This window comes from Coturnix japonica, chromosome 1, assembly GCF_054131305.1.
Source record: "Coturnix japonica strain WE chromosome 1, WE-NBRP24, whole genome shotgun sequence".
Lineage (NCBI taxonomy): Eukaryota > Metazoa > Chordata > Aves > Galliformes > Phasianidae > Coturnix > Coturnix japonica.
The window spans coordinates 152,389,437-152,409,454 of record NC_140663.1 but is presented as its reverse complement, the minus strand read 5'-3'; the positions used below and the strand labels follow the sequence as shown (position 1 = coordinate 152,409,454).

Here is a 20,018-nt window from a genome sequence, read left to right as displayed (position 1 = left end):
AAATTACATGAATGCTTCTACTTTCTGTAGCAATTTAATTTATCCTTTTAAGCTAATGTAGTCTGATTTTAGATAATTTGGTAAAATTTTCTCTAAACCTTTTCCAAGAGGAAATATACCATATACCATATATTCAATCATATAATATACCATATACCGTATATTCAAAACATATTGACTGAATGCCACGTGAGTGCTTTGGCATTTCACTAGCATATACACGTTTCATTGTATCAGTGTAAGAAATCACAGTGTTTTCAATGAAGTTACAAGCACTTTTCTGTGCAGGAACTTAGTACCGGTTTGAAATGCAGCCTTTTCTCCAGCTGTAAGGCTTAATGGTTCCCCCAAGTGGCGAAATGTATTTTTACATGGCAAAGGAACCTGTACCTCTGTTAGGTATTGATCGTTTTAGTCAGCACTTAACATGGGAACAGCTAATATTTCTCCAGAACATGGTAAGTACTCTTAAGCCCTATATAATTTCTGAAAAAGCAAGATGAAAGAGATGCTGAGAATTCTAACTGCTACAACTGAAAACAACTGGAGTATTTAATTTATTATCAATTCACAGGCTCATAGAATGGCCTGGGTTGAAAAGGACCACAATGATCATCCAGTTTCAACCCCCCTGCTATGTGCAGGGTCACCAATCACCAGACCAGGCTGCCCAGAGCCACATCCAGCCTGGCCTTGAATGCCTCCAGGGATGGGGCATCCACAGCCTCCTTGGGCAACCTGTTCCAGTGCCTCATCACACTCTGAGTGAAAAACTTCTTCTTAATATCTAATCTATACCTCCCCTGTTTCAGTTTAAAACCATTCTTCCTTGTTCTATCACCCTCGCAAACAGCCACTGCCCCTCCTGTTTCTATGCTCCCTTCAAGTACTGGGAGGCCACAAATTACCAGTCTGTTTTTAAAAGAAGGAAAAACTGACAAATTTCCTCAGACCTTCTGTTCTAATCTGAGTTACAATGCAAAGTCCACTACAAATATATGTAATTCACATATTTTTTTTTTCTTAAAAACTATTTAATTTTGTGTGTGTGTGTGCTAAAAGAAATCCTTTGCAAACTTTACGTCACTCTCCTCTTAAAACTCTTCTGTGAGACCAAAGGCTCTGTGTTGTTTGTTGAAAAACATGTTTTGAAAAGATTAGGTGCCCTAAAAAAAGTCTTACAGAGGACTAAAACTGCCTATACCTGCTAGTTAAGGATTTACAACATACTGCAAACCAGTGTTTTCAGGCTTCTCAAATAACACTGCCTAATCTTTCAGGCCGAATCGTTTGGCCTGAAACTGCATTTCTGTCTCAAGGTCAGTGTTCTGGAAAGCTTAAGCATAAGGTATGAAAGCCATCGCTTGAGGCTTCCCAATATGCTTGACAGGAGAAAAGCATCCCACAGCTGATGCAGTTCTTGCATGCCCTATGGCTGAGTCTGACTCCATTCACTACAAAGGGATGGTAGCACAAATACCCTTAAATTAAAAGTTTCCATTCAATAGCTATTATTCTGTGAGATAAGCCCAGAAACAGCACAGGCATTCTGTTGCTTACCCCTATTAAGATGTTTATTTTATGGCTCTGTGCTTTGGAGGAAAGGATTGGACTTTGACAGAAGCTTTTTATTGCATGGTTTCTTTGAGGCTAACCAGTCTATTCAATCCTACCTTCATAACACTAATGTAAAATTTACATCAACAGGCCTGCAGCCTTCTCAGTCAATATGGATAAAAAATGTTGTGATTAAAATGTTACCATCAGGTTTTGTTGTACCTGTTACAGCCTCTAAAGGGCTGGAAGGTCTTGTTCTGATGTGCTGCAGAGACCCTATTTACCTTTTGTGCATCTTTACTAAAACTATTTCTCTATCAAATTATGAGTTCTTACTACCGTTAAGACTCAACTTTAACTGGTAATGCATTTGTATTAGATTAACTGATACAGATGGAAAATCAAGCAAACATTTCAGAAGAGAAGAGCTTGGGTACCTGAAGTTTTTTCCCAATTACATCTGTTGATTCTTCCCTTCTAGGAGAGTTTCATCTGCTCTGTTTTGTATGACTGCATTAGGATGACAAGAATTTTGCCTTAAAATTTCAAGGGAGTGAGGGGTCCATATCTCAGGTGTAAATAACGATATTCTTTTGATGTCTAAAGTTAGATAAGATGTATTCAAGCCGTAAATCCTTATGCCAATAAAAACATAATTAGAAAATGCTCAACATTTTTTCTTTTTGGCTGTTATTTTCTTATTTCTGGACATATATTTTTTTCCTTTGCATTTCTCTGCCTTTCTTTGTTGATTTCCTGGGCCTTGAGCTTTTCATTCATTTTATTGCATGCATTGCCCCATATTCCAAACGTTATATTGGGGAGCAGTGGAAAGCTGGTTCTAACAGCTATTTCCATTTTTTCAGTGAACCAGAACAGGCTTTTAGCTGATTTCCTCCTTGGTGGAGTATTCTTTGCTTTTTAAGTGCTGTTTTAGTTTCTGTTTTAGACCTCTCATTTTTTCTTTTTTTTTTTTTTTCTTTTCCATTTTTTTTTTTCTTTTTTTTCTATCTACTTTTCCCCAGACAACTTCACTCACAATTTTCATCAACCATGGGAATTTAGCCATTTTGCACCATCAATTACTGTACAGGGGATTTACCTTGCCCATTTTAGACACCTATTAAAATGCAATAACTCACATTCTGGTGGTGCCTTGCCCTTTGCATTGACAGAAAGGAATTCGGATGGGAAGAAATCTAACCTTTGGATAACTAATATGAGATGAGATGAAATACCCTAAGGCTCTAAGTCATCATGACTTGCCTTCCAGCCCTGCCTGTTTCCCTCTGCGGAAGGTGTCCAGGGCAACTAGTTGTAAACTCCTGGTAGATGATTAAAATTACATGGCATATATCCCATCTATCATCTCTAGTTATCCCTCACCGACTACAGGCCAGGAATTAATACAGCTCTACCCATTGCAGTGAAACCCATAATTGAGTTACGCTGTATTGAGAGCAGAAATACTTTCGGTGTTAAAGGATCACAAGGAATAATTTTAGAAACTTTAATAAGTTGTGTGACCTCCATGCTACATTTCTGAAATTGAATTCTCCCATAGCAAGACAATTTCTTCCCCGCATCTTGGCTCCTGCCTCAGACAAGTCATAAGTAATTTTGATATGTTTCATGGTTTATAAAAGCTCTCTCTCCTTCCCACTGCTGTATTCTCTTCTTGTCTTTTGTGTTTTAGCACACTGGTAATTATTTTCTGAATTATTAGGATATTCAGGCCAGCTAAGAGTGTCTTTGTAGTACTGCCACTACATCATTCACTACTTTCACCTCTTCTCCCGAGTAAATTTTAATTAAAGATCTTCAGCATTCCAGTCATGTGAACCATGCATCTCACCAGCTGACAATAATACATCAGTGAGAATTTCTAGTCTCTTCTTTTTTTACCTAGACTTAAAAAATTAGTATCTAAGGACCAGAAATATTCCAAGTGACCCCTGAAAATGAAGATGAATTTAGGAATATGAGCAAGGAGCCTATGGAAAAACTCATAGAAGGAGAAAACGTATAGAATGTATAATGTACAGAATTGGAAGGAGTACAGGGCTAGATAATCTCCAGAGGTCCCTTTCAACCCCTAAGATTCTGTGATTCTGTGTGATTCTGTAACTAATTAAACACAGGCTGCCATGAGTGGAACCAAAAGAAATTGGGGAAGGATAAACAAGCCTGTGCTCATTTTGTACTATGGACCCTATAGTAGAATCCAAGATTCCTAAGTCTGAAAAATCCACAGCCAGCAGATAGTCTTGCTTTTCTCCTGCCATTGAGAAGTCACAGCCTACTGTTACTGTCAGTGCCTGTTAACACATACTATAGATGGGCATGTTCCTATGTGACCTACTCCAAGTGTTCCTGCTCTGGCAGGGGAATTGGACTAGATGATCTTCTGAGGTCCCTTCCAATCCCTGACACTGTGATTCTGTGATATACCTAATATATTAAGTATATTCAGCCATGGACACAACATTTTGTCATCTTCTGCTCTAGAGTGGAAGCTTCTTGAAAGTCCAAAGTGGAAGAGAATTTTCTCATTTAAATTACTTTATTCTGCCCTTCAGTGGTATTCTGTAGTTCCTACACTCCTAACGCATTTGAGATCCCTTCTTACAGGCAGGGAACAGAATGTGAGTTCCAGTGAGTTACCTGTAATAACAGAGTTGTTGTACAGCAGGACTTTGGATAGTAGCAGGATTAAGAATTCCTAAAGTAGCATGTGGAGAAGAAAGTCCTCCCAGTGTAATTTCTGTCATGTCCAGTCCTACCTCTGAGAGAAGCCACGTAAACAGAAGATTTGATCTAGGTAGGAAGAAAAGTTTCTCTCAACAGATTGCTTGCATTGCTGTACGAAACTGCTCACTGAATTGCTGGAAAATCTCATTTCTATAGTCATAGTCATTTTAATGAACTACTCCTTTGTAATCATTCAATTATCCATCTTGCTGCTCGAGAAAACCAGTCAAACAACCATTTATCACAGCTCTGCAGCAATTAGTGCTCACAAAACAACAAAGAAGTGCCTCACTACTCAAAGAGGGATCAAAGTATGGCATCAAATGTAACTCATTCCAATCATCATAACACATTGCAGTTTTTACAGTAGCAACCACAATGTTTTAGTGGTTTTGAATGCTCTGGTTCTTAAGAATTATACCTAACAAGAAGTATTTCTATAAGTATAGTAATTTCAAATCTTGCCTGTTCATTTGCTTGTTTTGGAAGGTGGTGGTAGTGAAAAGTAGGAACTAGTAGACCAGTCGCTTATTTACTGCAGATTCTACCTAGTTTAACTCCACTCACTTCAATGAGCATGGAGTTGATAAAAGGACCATATGCTAGCAATTATAGCTGTGGGTAGTTAGTTGTCACTTTTAAGACTGAATCAAAATTACTTTGCCTTCATGCTGCTCTGGCAGCTACAAATGGCTTTCTTTCCATTTGAGAGGCTTTGTGATATTTGATTTTTCCCTCAACGCTTACCTTTTTTTTTCCCCCCTTTGTGTTACAATATATTGCTAGCTGATGGCACAGGGAATTTTGACTACTTTTTAGGTTAATGCCATCAGAGACTTCCATAACAATGCTTTCGAGACCATCAAGAGGGCTAATTTTTTTGGCTGTTAAAAGAGGAATTTGAACTTTCATCAGTGTATGCTTTATTTTTCTGATATTGTTTAGTGTAATAGTGATTGTTTTTGATACATAAGAGTAGAAAATCGTATACACTGGGAAACAGACAACAAAAAATCTGTCATAAAAACATAAAAGAGCAGCAGATAAAAAAAACAGCACTGTAACATTGTTTTTAGAAGGAATGGAACACATGAAGAGCCGACATATTGTGATGCTAACAACTTTAATTAATGCTGTATAATAGGTCAAGTATGAATGAGAAAGAGAAGATCTGTTAACAGAAAACATGTGCGAGTATATTAAAATTAGAAATTAAGGGATCTGCAATACAAAAGCAGAGAATTCTGATGAAATGCTTATTGGAAATCCTGTTGAGATTTTTATTTTTCCCTCCTGAATGGAAAATGAGGCGTACTTACTAGGGATAACAAAGGGGAAATTCTGCCTATTGAATCCAAATGACATGTGAAATGTACACCCTCTTTGTTTTGTTTCTCATTCACATATGACTGTCATCTTTAGGGTGGAGTTCAGGAAATGTTTGCTTAACCTAACAATTAGTTTGAATCAGCAGCCAAGTGGGAGTACTTTTTCAATGGGATTTAATGATCATGAAAGTGAATGGACTGTTTCATGGCCGCCAATTCTCTTACTTTTGCAGATGTGCCTAATAAACACCAACTGGGAGTGATATTACTTAGTAGACATGCTGATGCAGTTTTTTTTCAGTGATGGGGTTCCAAGTAATTTGCCTGGAAACCATCTTCCTCCACAGTCTGCACTAGGATGTTGCATTTTGCTGATCAGTCCTCCTAACCAGAATGGCATAGACATTTAGCAGTGGGTTGCACAGCAAGGCAGAAGACCACTTGCAGAGGAGCTTGCTGAAGCTGTGTGTGATTCTTCATGCCTAATCTTAACCATGCCAAACACATAAACTAGTAGGCTAGATTTCTTGTGCAAAAATCAAGTACCTTAAGAAGGTGATAAATACCCTCCACAAATAAGTTTGTCATGAAATGAATCTCTCTAGGGAAGCAGAATTGATCCACAGTGATGTCCCTGTCAACGCCTCCAATTGGCTGTGTTGGAGCTTGTCCAGTATTTAGCCATTAAAACATTAGGTGATGCAAACTAATCATCATGGCTTCTCAGACTGAGAAAAAAACACAGACCATGTAGATAATAATATTGACGACTGTCCCAGGTAGCATCAATCACCCTGGGGATATGAAGTTTTCTTTTTCCGTGGTCTATTGAGGGAACCAACACATACACCTTCAGCTGGACTTACTGAAATCAAACCAAACACTTTCAGTTAAAATAGAGCACTGATGGAACTCAATTTTATTCATGTGAAATTTGAATTTCTAGTTCAAGTAAGACCACTATTTTCATTCAGAATACCTTAGCCATTTATTTTTGGCAACTAAAACCACATGGAGGTTCTTGTCTCTTCCCACCGTCTATAATGGAGGCCTAAATATGTGAACAAAATAAAGCTAAACACTGTTGAGATTGTTAATGTATTCAGAGCTTAAAAATTGCATTGCTGGTGCAAATTGGATGAGCTGTTGAGAAAGTTGTGAAGTTTCCTCTTGGCTAAATAAGATTCTTGTTCTGGCCTGCTCAAGGTACTTGTATTTCCTCAAAGCTTTGTCTGGTTGTAGAGGTTGGAGATGGGTCTCTTGCTTTTAGGATTATAGTGCAGTTGTTCCGTGAGTATCCACAGAGAATGGAAAGAAAAGATGGAAGATTCATACAGGAAAGGAATCCACAGAGAAGGTTTCTAAAAGCTATACCATCACAGGACTCTGCAGCTCATAATGTTCTTGCTCATATCCTGTGCAGAATTCTGAATCAATCTAAGATCATGCTCATTAAGTTTATGTTAGGTGGAAGATCATAGAATCATAGAGTGACCTTGGTTGAAAAGGACACAATGATCATCCAGTTTCAACCTCCTGCTATGTGCAGGGTCACCAGCCACCAGACCAGGCTGCCCAGAGCCACATCCAGCCTGGTCTTGAATGCTTTCAGGGATGGGGCATCCACAGCCTCCTTGGGCAACCTGTTCCAGTGCATCACCACCCTCTGTGTGAAAAATATCTGAGCCTTCAACTCTAAATGTTACCTTACTACAGTGCTATTCTAGCAGAGAATAGTGAGGAATATGTGCAATGGCACCATATTAGTGACAGCATCACAGGCTGGTGCTGGGTTGTATTTTTGTTGTATCTAATCTTCTACTTACTCCAGTTATCAGATGTGTATCTGGCTACCACTATCTGGTCACTTCCTATCAAAAATACTACAGTGAGCAGACATTATTCTATATGTTTGTCAGGAATAAAGGTAGTACCATTCAGAAATGCCAAGGCAAAATAGTTGCTCTTAAATTTTAAATTACCGTTTGTAATGAGATACCCTGCTGATGGTTCTGCCAGCATTTCTTACTGTGGTGTCTCACATATAGAAATATATGATGAAGTAATGGAACTTGGCGCTCTAGATGGTGACATTTTTCCAGGTGAAGTAATTAAACAGATCCATATGGACAGCTTTACAGGCAGTGGTAATTGTGGTGACTGAAAAAGATATTTTATGTTCCTTCCATTCAAACATGTAATGTTTCTTTTGCTGTGTTGTAAATGGTTGATCTGATATGAGTATAGTAGTTTAGCTTCCTTTAATTTTAATTTAAAAATATATACCCTTGAACACTTAGAGAACTTAGCAATTATGCTAAAAAGTGAAAAGCAGACAGAATCTCTGATAGCGTTCCCCCTTCAGAGCAGAATAATCTGCCATTTAATATCCCAGAGCATGTAAAATATGGTAAGAACATTGCAGAAGACAAAGCCACAATTGTTCCCCCCAGAATACTAAGATTTGTAGCCAATAGTCTCCAGAGAAGCAAATATGGGAGTTGCACTTTCACATAACATAAATATTGTAATCTGATGCCATTATTTAAATTGGGACAGTTTAATGGAACAGTTCCCAAACTTTTTCACTGGTTCCAGTGTGTTTCTCAGTTCCCTTCTAGTTGCAGCTACAGTCCTTTATTCCCATTTCTGATCATGATTTGTACTTTTTCAATGAAACTTTTGTCACTTGTACAGCACTTATTGAGTTCTGGTCCCTTTTATATGAACTACGGCTCTCATTTATTTCTCCTCCAGTGTCTTTCTCCCACAAGCTGTAGGCCATTCTGCTTTCTTCTGTGATACTCAGAGGTAAAAATGCATCAGAAATGACAGCACTCGTGTTTGTTATTTGACATTGTAAGAACGATGAATCACTTGCATACATCCTTTGGTCTGCAAAGAGTCTGCCTACCAAATCCAAGCTGCCTCACAAAGCTCTGCAAAAAAAAATTGTTTGGCACAGTTGAGAACAAATGAGTTCAGTCACTGAACTCGTTGTTTTCATTTTCTTCATCATCAATTCCATATCTGCAACTCTTTGACATGGCATATCACTGCTCAGAGAGAAGTGTGAGGTGTCTGTCAGTGGATGGCCTAGCACCAAAACAGACCAATTAGCAATGTCCCCATCTGCTGCCTAGGCTCATGCTTGCTTCCTGCCTGCTCCTGAAGCCAAGAAAGGAACTGGAAGCCTTGGATTTTATGCATGGCATCTGCAGCTGCATGTTGTCCTGAGATCTTCCGGCAGGAGCTGAAGAACAGAGGTCTTGTTGGCACCTTTCTTAACAAGGCTGGGCCTCTTAACGCTTAATGCTGTTCAAGTGATCATCACAGGGTGGTTGAAGTGCATTTGGGACAGAACAAGGAATTGGTGCTGATAGCAAAGCTCTTAGATTTTCACATCCTTTTTGTGACAGAAATCGCCTTGCCTAGCGAGAGAAATCAATGCTCTGAGTATCATCTTTATTAGGATAAAATCACGAAGTTTAAAACTGAGACTGATGAAGAGTCTGAACAGTGTCTGGTGAAATCTGCTACAGAAATGACCTTTTATCTAGCAGGGTACTACATCTGCAGAACTTCATGTTTGCAATACCAGCCCATTAATTATTGGATAAAGTAAATGACACAAGAAGAAAATATTTGCACACATACTCATCTCCTATTAACATGGAAACAAAGTATGTTTTCTGGGTCTGCATGCTAATCACAAAGCACATCTTATTTTTATTCTGGTAACCTAGGATGATCAGAGGGCTGGAGCACAACTCCTTTGAAGAAAGATTGAGGGAACTGGGCTTGTTTGGCTTGGAGAAGAGAAGGCTCTGGGGAGACCTCATTGTGTCCTTCCAATACCTGAAGTACACATATAAATAGGAGGGTCAATCGCTGTTTATGAGTGTGTATAGTGATAGGACAAGGGGGAATGGTCTTAATCTGAGATAGGGGAAGTTTAGGTTAGATATTAGAAAGAAGTTTTTCACTCAGAGGGTGGTGACACACTGGAACAGGTTGCCCAAGGAGGTTGTGGATGCCCCATCCCTGCAGGTATTCAAGGATGTGGCTCTGGACAGCCTCGTCTGGTGGTTGGCAACCCTGCACAAAGCAGGGGGGTAGAAACTCTGTGATCATTGTGGTCCTTTTCAACCCAGGCCATTCTATGATTCTGTGATTCTATGAACCTTCTTTGTGGCCTTCAATTGCACCCTTCTGAAAGTAAGTTCTATTCGCAGGTGTGGTAACTGGGTTTTCATCATGTGTTACAAAGGTTCTTGGAGGTCCATGGATTACTTCTGAGGTGTCTATTAAAGGATGCTGAGGAAAGTAGATCTGTTGTTTCTTAGCCAGAAGAATCTTTGAGTTTGAAAGAGCTGAAGGCCATTTTGCTGGGGATGGTAATGGTAAATGGGGATGCTGATGGTAAAGCTGAATGAAAAATACAGGGGTTTGGGGAATACAGGCTCCAACTTTGGGATCTATACTGAACTAATCTTTGTGAAAAGTGTATGGCAGAATAAAAACAGAATTTATTCCCTCTTCAAGGCAGTAGTGATTTTACTTTCCAGAGTTCATTTTAAAGGCTGCACCAAGAGCTCTCCACAGCAACTCCAGAGCACCCAGCCTTTTCCAGCACAACTCCAAATGGAATTTTACTGTCTGAAATTCCTCAGTGTGTGGAATTTATACACCTGAAGGCTATTAAAAAAATCTTAACATAGGGTCTGGGGCTGGAGATGAGCTCTGTTGTGAGAGCAGCTGATTCTCTGCACTTCTCATTCAGGCATGGAGAAATGGTTTATATTTGTAGCAATAAAAGCCCTGATAATCTGCACATCCTACCACTTCTGCTTATCTATTTCTTAGTAGGTGAAGACTATCATGACAAACAAGAGTTTTATGAGGAACTGAACTGAAGGAATATGCCTTCCTATGGTTTTGCATCTGGTGAGGATGTCTGATGCCTGAAAAGAGCTTCCCCTTCTGCTTTCTCCTCCAAAGGAGCACTAACAGCCACGCTTTTCATCAAGCACTTGACAAAATTGTATATTTTTGATCCTGCTTCTCCTTTGCCAGATGCTGTGATTGCACTAATCTCTTTTTCTTAGGAAACAGGACTGAAATAGCTCGACAGCTGATTTTGCTTTTTCAAGCAAATTATCCAGAAAAAAATTAAAAGCAACGATAACAAAAAACATATGCTGTACCTGTTTCCTTACTCATTGACACTGGTTTGCCCCATAAGTGGAGCCAAGATTGCTTAGTTTAACTAAGAGTAGAAACATAGAATCTTTGAAGCACTGAAGCATAGAATGGTTTGGTAGGGATCTAAAAGCCCATTTATTTCCAGTCCATTGCTACGAGCAGGGACACTGCCCATTAGATCAGGTTGCTCAAAGCCCCATCCAACCTTGCCTTGAATCCAATTTAAACTGACCCTTTTTCAGTTTAAAACATAGCACTGTTCGTGTATCTTTCTAAGGCATAAGTCAGAGAGTCAGTTCTCATTCCTGGTGTAAATCAGGAAGAATACCGAGCTCTGAGAACGAAAGTGGCTCATAACTTCTATATCTATCTGTATATTTCTTCTGTCAGGGTTACACTTTCTTCTTTGTTTAATAGCAGAAATCGAAGTGGGTGGAAGGAAAAAAAAACCCAACAACAACCAAAAAACCCCACCAAAAAAACAGCACAATAGGCTGTTCTTTTTCCAAAGAAAATTAATTGGGAGGGATTGGAGAGGCTCTTTTCTCCTCTCTTAGGAGTCTCATCACTGATTTGTCCTATGAGATGCCTACATCTGGTTCAGTTTAGCTCAATCTCAGCTGAATCTGTCTTCAGTATTGACCCTTCATCCAGTTTCAGATGTCTGTTGGAATGCTGCCTTTTCTCCCTTGCTCACATCTTGTCATTTTTCTTTCTCCTACTGCTCTTATTTCATTTTGGACTTGTTTGCTTTATGGAAAACCCTGTAAATCATTCCAAGACCCACTGTCAGGAAGGATGCTACAGTGATTTTGGCTTGATTCCTTCAGTGTTTTTAAGTTGCTTGCAGTAGCTGTACTGTGTAATCAAACCCTGACACTGATCAAAAGCAAAAAAGAGCCAGCAGATGGCACCATTTATTACATCATAGAAGATTCATAACTAAAGCCTTGAGGGCTTTTCCCCCTTAAAACAGGTTGCCAGTAAAAGATAAATCAACCCTCCATTTTTAGAGATGTTACTTACAGGCTTAGTAGAGACCTCACTTTATATCCTTTCTCTGGGCTTCCTGGGAAGAATTCAGTGGCAATGCCTTAAATGGAAGAACATTTTAGAAACAATAATGGAACTAGAGGTCAATAGGATACAGCCCAGGGGAGCTTTCTTCTGTTCTGCTCTTAAAAATATCCCGTTGCTTCTTTACTTTCTCCATTCTATTAAATAACAGATTTGCTTTGAGGCGTATCTCCAAACCCAGTAACTTTGGAAAAGATTCAGGCAATGGTCAATTACGAACATGGTGTAGCTCTGCTGTTACAATTAATAGCTCTATTTTCTTACAACATATAGCAGCTGTTATCTGGGGCTCTCAGAGTGCTTCAGAACACTAATGAAGTACACCTCACAACACCTCTGTAGATAGGGAATATTAATTCCCTAGGAAGCACATTGACCTCACTGGGCGCTTGTGTGGTTCTGCTTGTCAGAGAAATAGATACTCATGTGACCAAAGATTGCAGAACTGGGAGTAAACAGTGTAATATATTTCATGCCATTTCAAGCATTTCTTTTTTACCCCAGAAGAAGAAAATAATAATAAAACAAAGTAGTTTTGCCTTACAGGAGTTAACCTTTGCAACTTTTTTTGGTAGGGGATCAGCCTGCTCTCTTTCCAATTAGCTACATGTATCCAGCTGGTAGCGTATGAACTGCATGTGCTTCAAAGACAGATTAGTGACTTCAGCATCATTTACTATTAAAGGTTAAAAGCAGCAGCTCTTTCTAATCTCCTGCTGCACAGCCAATGTAATTTTAATACTGTACGCTGTAGAAAAGGAAAGAAATGCAATGCTGAAACATTTAACAGGATATATTTTTCCATCTTTTTTTTAAGTTATGAAAACTGTCTGCTAAAAAGCTACTAAGTGTTTCCAGTCAATGATAGTTTCCTGGCATCAAAAGATTAAGAAAATTAAATGAAATATCCAGCAGAAAATAAACCAAGCGAAGACAAAGAGAACAACTTGGATTTTCTATACTTATCTGCCCGCTACGTGTATCTGCTTCACTGGTCTGTCAATTTTAATTGGACTGCAACCTACTGTAGCTGGGTTCACACTGGTTCAATTAAAAAATTCTGCTGTTCCTTTTTTTTTCTTCTTCTTCTTTTTTTTTTTTTTTTTTCTTTTTTCCCATATTGCCCATAAATAGGAGTATTGTAAGAGTAATAATGTTAACCCCAGAGTCCTGGCATGATACCAGGTCAGGTAATTATATTCTGCCTATGTAAATTTCAGTTGCAGCTTCAGCCGAATATGTTAGCTTTTATTTACCATTCCTGATCATCATGTTATATAACACTGCTGTGTGTCGTTAAAGAGCCATCCCAGTGTGGCTGTGTTTTAGTGGCCACTGAACTGGGTACAAATAAGTCAGGATCTTCACTTTCAAGGCTATTTGCAATACCTGCTTGCAGTGTTGGGGGTGAGGATTGATCTAACTTCATGAAAATTTGCAGCCTGTTGGGATGGACTCTATAGGCAGTCGATAGGTTGTGGAAACTTTGCATAGAGGTGTGATTAAACTCAGCCTTTTTTGATGTCTGTGTGAGAAAGGATGAACAACTTTGTGTTTTCAGTGCTGTATCCCCTGCCTCCTCCAAAATAATAATAATAATAACTTAAGAAATGGAAAGTAAGTGTTGAGGACAAAGATTACTCCTGCTTTGGGTACCTGATGAGTGAAGGAAAACCTGTGTTACAAATAGAGCACGATAGTTATGAAGTGCAACAGGCGTACAGGAGATCAGAAGAAAAGAGACAACATAACAGTCAGAACAGTCTTCTTCAAAGGATCTCGGAGCCAGGGAGGTGTGCACTGGCTCAGATGTGGTAGATGGATCTACTTCTCAAAGCCTTTGATGACAATTTGGCACCTACGTGCCTCTTGTGCCACAACTTACAGATATTGTTAACTTCTGCTTCATTAAGGTGGAAACTGAAACTGTGTTTTAGATTTTGTCAAGCCGCTAGTCAGCTTGTGTTATCCACACTGTCTCTCCATCTGCATTTAGCAAGCACCACCTGGTAAACTGTAGTCAGATTTTCCTTTGGGATCATAAAGGCCTCGCTCAGCAGATTTCCTCATCCCAGTAACAGCAATTCTTTTGACGAGCCCACCTGAATTAAGTAAAATTTCATGGGCACATAGCAGGTATTATCTGCAAGGCTGAATAGGGGAGGTGAGGTCTTCTGGCTCTGGCACATGCTTGTTTTAAATTTTCACCAATTCAGCCTCTCAGATCAAGGAGGAAGACTGTTGTTTTTGCTATATGATGGAGACTGGAAGATGCAGGACACACTGCAGGGCTGGTGGCCATGCCAAACTCTTCTCAGAACTGATAGCAGTAGCTTATGTATGCAGTCATACAAGAGCACCGCAATCCGTTCACGTACAGAACACGCGGAGCTGTCAGGTCTGTAGCAATCCAATTAGGTTACATGGTTTCTAAAGCTACGTGTTTTGAGGAAGCTTAAAGCAGAGTTAGCTCTGCGCTGGCTCAATGGCTGTGTCAGCTATCCGGTTGGGTGTGTTTTTACCTCTGGCTGCTGAAGCACTGGGACCTTTTCTGTTTTTCCCCTAGAGCAATACTAGGAGGAACACAATTGAGTTAACTATTGACTATCTTTATTATTATTTCTTAAATGAGAATCCTGATATATATTGGAAAGAAATAGTCATATTTCTTGGGGGGGGGGGGGGGGGGCGGGAAGATCAATAAATGGATCTCATTATGCATTTTTCAGATTTCTTTACTGAAACTGAAATATTAAAGTTCGGCTGTAGTAGCTGAAGTGCTATTAATTTGTGTGGAACTTATTGTTTGACCTTTGCTTTTGTCAAAATCTCTTCCTTCTAACCTTTAGTCTCAGATACCTGCTTGTATTTCTGCTCATCCTGTTCCCATTATCCTGTTCCCATTATCTCAGCATCTGAAATGTGTGAGACAGAAAAGAAAAGCAGCTCCATGCCATGTCTATCTTCTTTTTTACAGCTCCTGTTTTTGTGGCAAATTAATCAAAAGCTGCATGGGAGAAAAGCCCCTCATCCTTCCCCCTTGGCAAAAAGCCTGAAAAAATGGAAAGATCAGTCACTGTGTGCTAACAGTAGCTGGCCTTCTTAATTTCATGTGGAAATTGGAATCAGTGTCCAACCCTCCAGAAATACTTTGCTGCCAATCCTGAGAAGCCAAATCATGGCTGTTACAAAATGAATGGCAAAAATGTATTTTGATTTCACTGGGACCACAGTTTCAGTGCAGACACATAGAGCTAAGTAATTATTAGGCTGATCTCATCTGTCACTTTGGAGAAGGAATCGGGAGAGCTGGCTGCATTCATACAGGAATGGAGACAATGGAGCTTCTCAGGTGCTATTTGTAAGGAAAGGTGAACTGCAATAGATCTACAAAATAAAGGCAAAGGTTGGGAAGCAGTGTGTCTGCATGTCACTTTTGAAAATCATAGAATCACTAAGGCTGGAAAAGATCACTAGGATCATCTAGTCCAATCATCAACCCATCCCCACCATGCCCACTGACCATGTCTCTCAGTGCCACATCTACACGGTTCTTGAACACCTCCACAGAGAGTGACTCCACCACCTCCCTGGAAAGCTTGTGCCACTGCCTCACTGCTTTTCTGGAGAAAACATCTTTCCTAATATCCAACCTGAACCGCCCCTCGTGCAACCTGAGGCCCCCAAACCAATTCATCTCTGTGAAAATTCTCAAAGATAGACCTACTCAATTTTCATCTCATGTAACAGAGACATCTTACTCATGTGTGTCATACCGGGCTCCAATAGAAAGTGAAATGCTGATCTTGACAGCTTTGTTGGCATGAGCACTCCTGTTGGCTCCTGGTCTTGTAGAAAAGTTCCTTCCAAGTTCAGTGGTTGGCCAAGTCTGGCCAGTTGTGGGGAATGTGTCGTTGGTTGGCTTTTGCAATGGATTTTAAAGGGCTGAACTGTAGATTGCTTCCCATTCAATCGGCTTACCCACCTACTTGATGCATACTGATACATAATGATAGCTTTCTTCCTAGTTGTCTGTGGGCTGGTCAGCAAATCTGACCCACAAAGCCAGACATGCGAATGCCTTCCAGTACAGAAATGACACTCACAGTTTGTTGCTGTGAACTCAAGTGCACCCTCATCTGTGAAAGGGAAAGGCTGAAAAAGAAATGATCGAAAGTGATCTACAGTAACCCGCAAAACTCCCAAGAGAAAGCCAGAAGGAAGAAAAGGAATCAGCAGAATTTTTAAATGTGCAACTCCCCCTTTTATCATGTTTTTAATCCCGTTTTCTCTGCTCCTTTTTGTTTTCCTTTGTTGTTGTTTGTCTCCAGCACGTACATTCTCCAGGCTTCATAATGCTTCATCTTAAGGGGGAACCTGAAGAGCGCATTTTGTCTGCTCACTAATAACCTGAATTTTTTTCATCACAGAAGCCAATCAAAGGAGGGAGATTACAGGAGACGGAGTACTGAGATTTGCATATTAACAGCGCAGTTATTGAAGAATAGCTGCCTCATATTGGGAGCAAACTGTGAGCTCCCATTGGCCAACAACAGCTGCCAGCCAATGCAGACAAGGGATTCAAAGGTCATATGTTGTTTTTTTATTTTTTTTTAATTCTTTCTTGAGAGTGCTAATATAAATCAGATACCAAAAGCAGCATGAGCTTGTTCGGCACTGCCTCTCCAACACACGGCATTCACTGCCTGCCCATTGGCTCATGCAGCTCCATCCCCGCGTAATGGATCATATTGTGTATATTAATACTCCAGCTTTACGGTTCTATTTCCATTAGAGGAAGATTGCCTGTGAGCCTCTTAGTGGATAAATAGGAATTTACAGCTTTCAAAAATTCTCTTAAAGCTTGCAAGATCCAGGGAAGGAGGAATTACACATGACTATTTTTGAAGCTTTAGAAGGTCCAGAGGACCTAATTGTGTTCTCAGATATGTCAGGGCAGCTCCTATTGAATTATTTGGTTACAATGTGTGCTTACAAGACAGCTAAAATGAGCCTTTCTGTTTATTTATTTATAATTAAATAAATATGTGTATATGTAATAAATCCTTCAGTTATAAAAAAAATAGACCACGGAATCTTTGGGGTCAGGTCAGCCACATTCCATCTCAGAAAGTGATGAAGAAACAAATTCAACACAAATAAAGACAACAAAGTTAAGAAATACGTTCGGAGAGTCAAGGTGATGTGATTTATGATCCAGCCCTTGATTTCACAAACCAATTTACACTAAAGTTGAAGTATAAGCTGTGCACGAACCTCTCCATGTATGCCTCGCTTTCCTCAGGGCTACATGGAACAGAGATGTTCCCAGCAACTTTTCCTTTCTACAGCTGTCTGTACCATGGCTGAAAAGCAAAGCAAAACCCATGAAGAAACGAGAGATCTAAATCTGCACTGCTGGGCAAGGAGTGTCTCCTGCTCCTCAGCAGAGGTAGTTAACAGTTACCTAAAGTAGCACATTAATTCCCACATTTTGTCCTCTACACGGATGTCCTTGTGTCGCTTGGTGTAATTTGTGTCAGTGCTGTTTGTCGTCACTTCTCAAAGTGAAGCTCTGACACCAACCCTGCCAGCCAGGGGGGAAAAAAAACTGCACAAGGAGGCAAAGAACGCCAACATTGCTTCGATCAGATGGAGGCAGTGGTGTGGAAATTGTCTCTGTTGCATAAGTGTGTTTGCTGGTAAACCTGGAGTGATGGGCTGGTGAGCGCACTTCATTAGCCCACTACCTGTGGATGCAGCTCAGTGCCACATTGGTGCAAAAAATTACTGTGAAAAAAAAAACCACCACAAAAACAGTGGCTGGAGACTTTTCTATCAGCTTTTATTCCTGCTACTAGAATTCATAGCTGCCCTGTGCAATATTTAATACCTGATGTTAGTTTCCACCCTTCAGCCACAGCCACTTTTCACGTACCAACTGATTGTCACCTAGAAGTGTGCTGAAATCCATTATAAATGGGCACACAGTGGCCTTCTCCAGTACTAAATCACAGCAGAATGGGGCCGCTTGCAGCAGCCCTGCACAGTGATTTGGGCAGGGAGAAGAATGGGCTTCTCCCATTCAAACAGCAGAGTTCAGACTGGCAAACACCTGCTGGGCATGAGGTTCAGCCTCAATGCTGAGTGAGGCGCTGGGCAACTCCAGCAGCGCCGCTTGGCTTTGGGGCAGCTTCTGCTGGATCCTCTGTGCCCAGCATCCCTTCCTGGGATGTGTGATGGGGAAGGCACACGGGAAGGCGAGGTCAAGGACTCCTGCCATGCTGCATAAAGTGATGGGATAGCTCAGGTGTCACCTGCCTGGGATGCAAAAGCAGCCCTCTAGCAAGGGTTCTCCCTGCGGGGTTATGGTTTGGAACCACAGCCAAGTCCTTCTGGCAGGCGGATCCCGGCAGAAACCCCTATCCCATGGAAAAGGGGCAGCTCTTAGCGCTGGGAGCACAGCCCTCCATGAAGCCCGCAACCGGCTCTTTGCCAGGCAGGGCACCTGTCCCCAGCCCCTCAGGGACCCACGGGGACCTCTCCCCACCGCCGGGTTCTGTGCTCTCCGCCCTCCTCACCGCCCACTCCTTCTTTTTCCTCCTCCTCCCGCTGCTCCTCCGGGAGCCTCTCCTCCGCTGCACACCTGCCTTGCCATTTGTCAGCGGCTTTGCTAGGAGGGGAGAATTTTCCCTCGCTCCCTTACAGCATCCCTCTCCGGCACACACACACACACACACGGAGGCACAGCGCTGTGTGTGTATATCTGTGTGCCTGTTTGCAGCGGCGGCCGCCGCCTCTCGGCACCCCGCTCCGCCGTCCCCGCGTTCCCCACCGCCGCGGGGCGTCCTCCACCCGCCGCAGCGCAGCCGACCCGGGGAGGAGGAGGAGGAGGAGGAGGAGGAGGAGGAAGAGAAGGAGGAGGCGGCGGCGGCGGCAGCGGCTCCGCTGCTCCGCGGCCGCGCACCGGCGGCGGTAGGTACAGCGCGGGGATGGGAAGAGGAGGGCGGTGGGAGTCAGGGGAGAGCCGCGCTGCCCTGCCCCGATGGAGGCGCCCGGTACCGCTCCTCTCCGTTCCCGGTATCTCGGGGCTGTGTACCGCCCCCGCCCGCCGCGCCCCCGCAGCGCTGCCGGGCACTGCGCTCCCTGCCTCCTTCCTTCCCCGGAGAGTCAGAAAGTTTGCTCTCCTGGGCGCCTGGCTTGTGTTGTTATTGTTGTTGTTGTTGTTCTGGGTCCGCTTGTCGTAGGGTGTTGGTTTTTTTTGTGTGTGTGTTGTGGTTTGTTCGTGCGGGTTTTATTTATTTATTTATTTTTCTTCTTCTCCCTTCTCCGCTAGTGGGCCATTTATTTATTTATTTATTTATTATCCGGTTTATTTATATATATTTTTAATTGCTGCTGCAGTGGAACAGAAGACGGGAGTTCCACCGAGTAGGGAGACCCCGGGACAGCCCTCCCATCTTCTCCATTAGGGCATCACAACCCGGGCAGCTGAGTCTGTACGCCCTAACCCTAACCCCATCCCCTCCCTATCTGGCTACGAGGGTCCCTAGCCTCGGTAAGCAGTCCCTGCAACTGAGTGGCTGTCAGAAGGTGTCTGTCCCGTCGCTCTCTTCCTCTTTCCCTCCGTTCTCTGAGCGAGTGCCCTAAGACAGTGAAGCTGTCGCAGCCAGGAGGTGACAGCATCCCGCCGGAGAGGGACGGGGACCGCCGGCAGCGGGAGCTGCCGTAGGATCTATCTGGTGGGAGAGCCGTATCCTACCCGGCTGAGAGCGGGGTCGGCTGCGGGTCGAGTCTGTCTCTTGCTCCTCGAAGCTGCTCGGAGAGGTGGATGCCTGTTGTCTGGTATGGAAAAAGCTGCCTCGCGTTGTGCTCTTTAATTTTAAATGTGGTTTTTGGGAGGCTGATGCCAGGGAAGTAGGCTGCGGTCCCGGTAAATCCAGGGCAAGGAAGCAAGTCCATCCTTACCACGGACTGTAGATTTGCTGTGTTATTACTTTCTTCCATCCCTCTCTGGAAGTTCTGCTGTAATATGTCAAAAGCTTTGATGCCTTTTGCAGTGTACCACCTTCACTGTTGCTATTATCATTTATTCCATGG

General features: G+C 41.9%; 1 protein-coding gene across 12 annotated transcripts in view; it reads left to right on the top strand.

The window, feature by feature from the left end:
* Positions 1-18,830: 18,830 nt before the first annotated feature.
* Positions 18,831-20,018, top strand: part of ENOX1 (ecto-NOX disulfide-thiol exchanger 1) — a 365,975-nt gene continuing 364,787 nt past the window's right edge. For 6 of the 12 annotated variants that reach the window (XR_014948654.1, XR_014948652.1, XM_085554466.1 and 3 more), the window contains exon 1: positions 18,831-18,893. The gene's annotated coding sequence lies outside the window, so the exon portion shown is untranslated. Of the gene's footprint in view, positions 19,764-20,018 lie in introns of all 12 variants that reach the window. The other 6 variants (XR_014948653.1, XM_085554447.1, XM_085554458.1 and 3 more) reach the window with 2 other exon arrangements.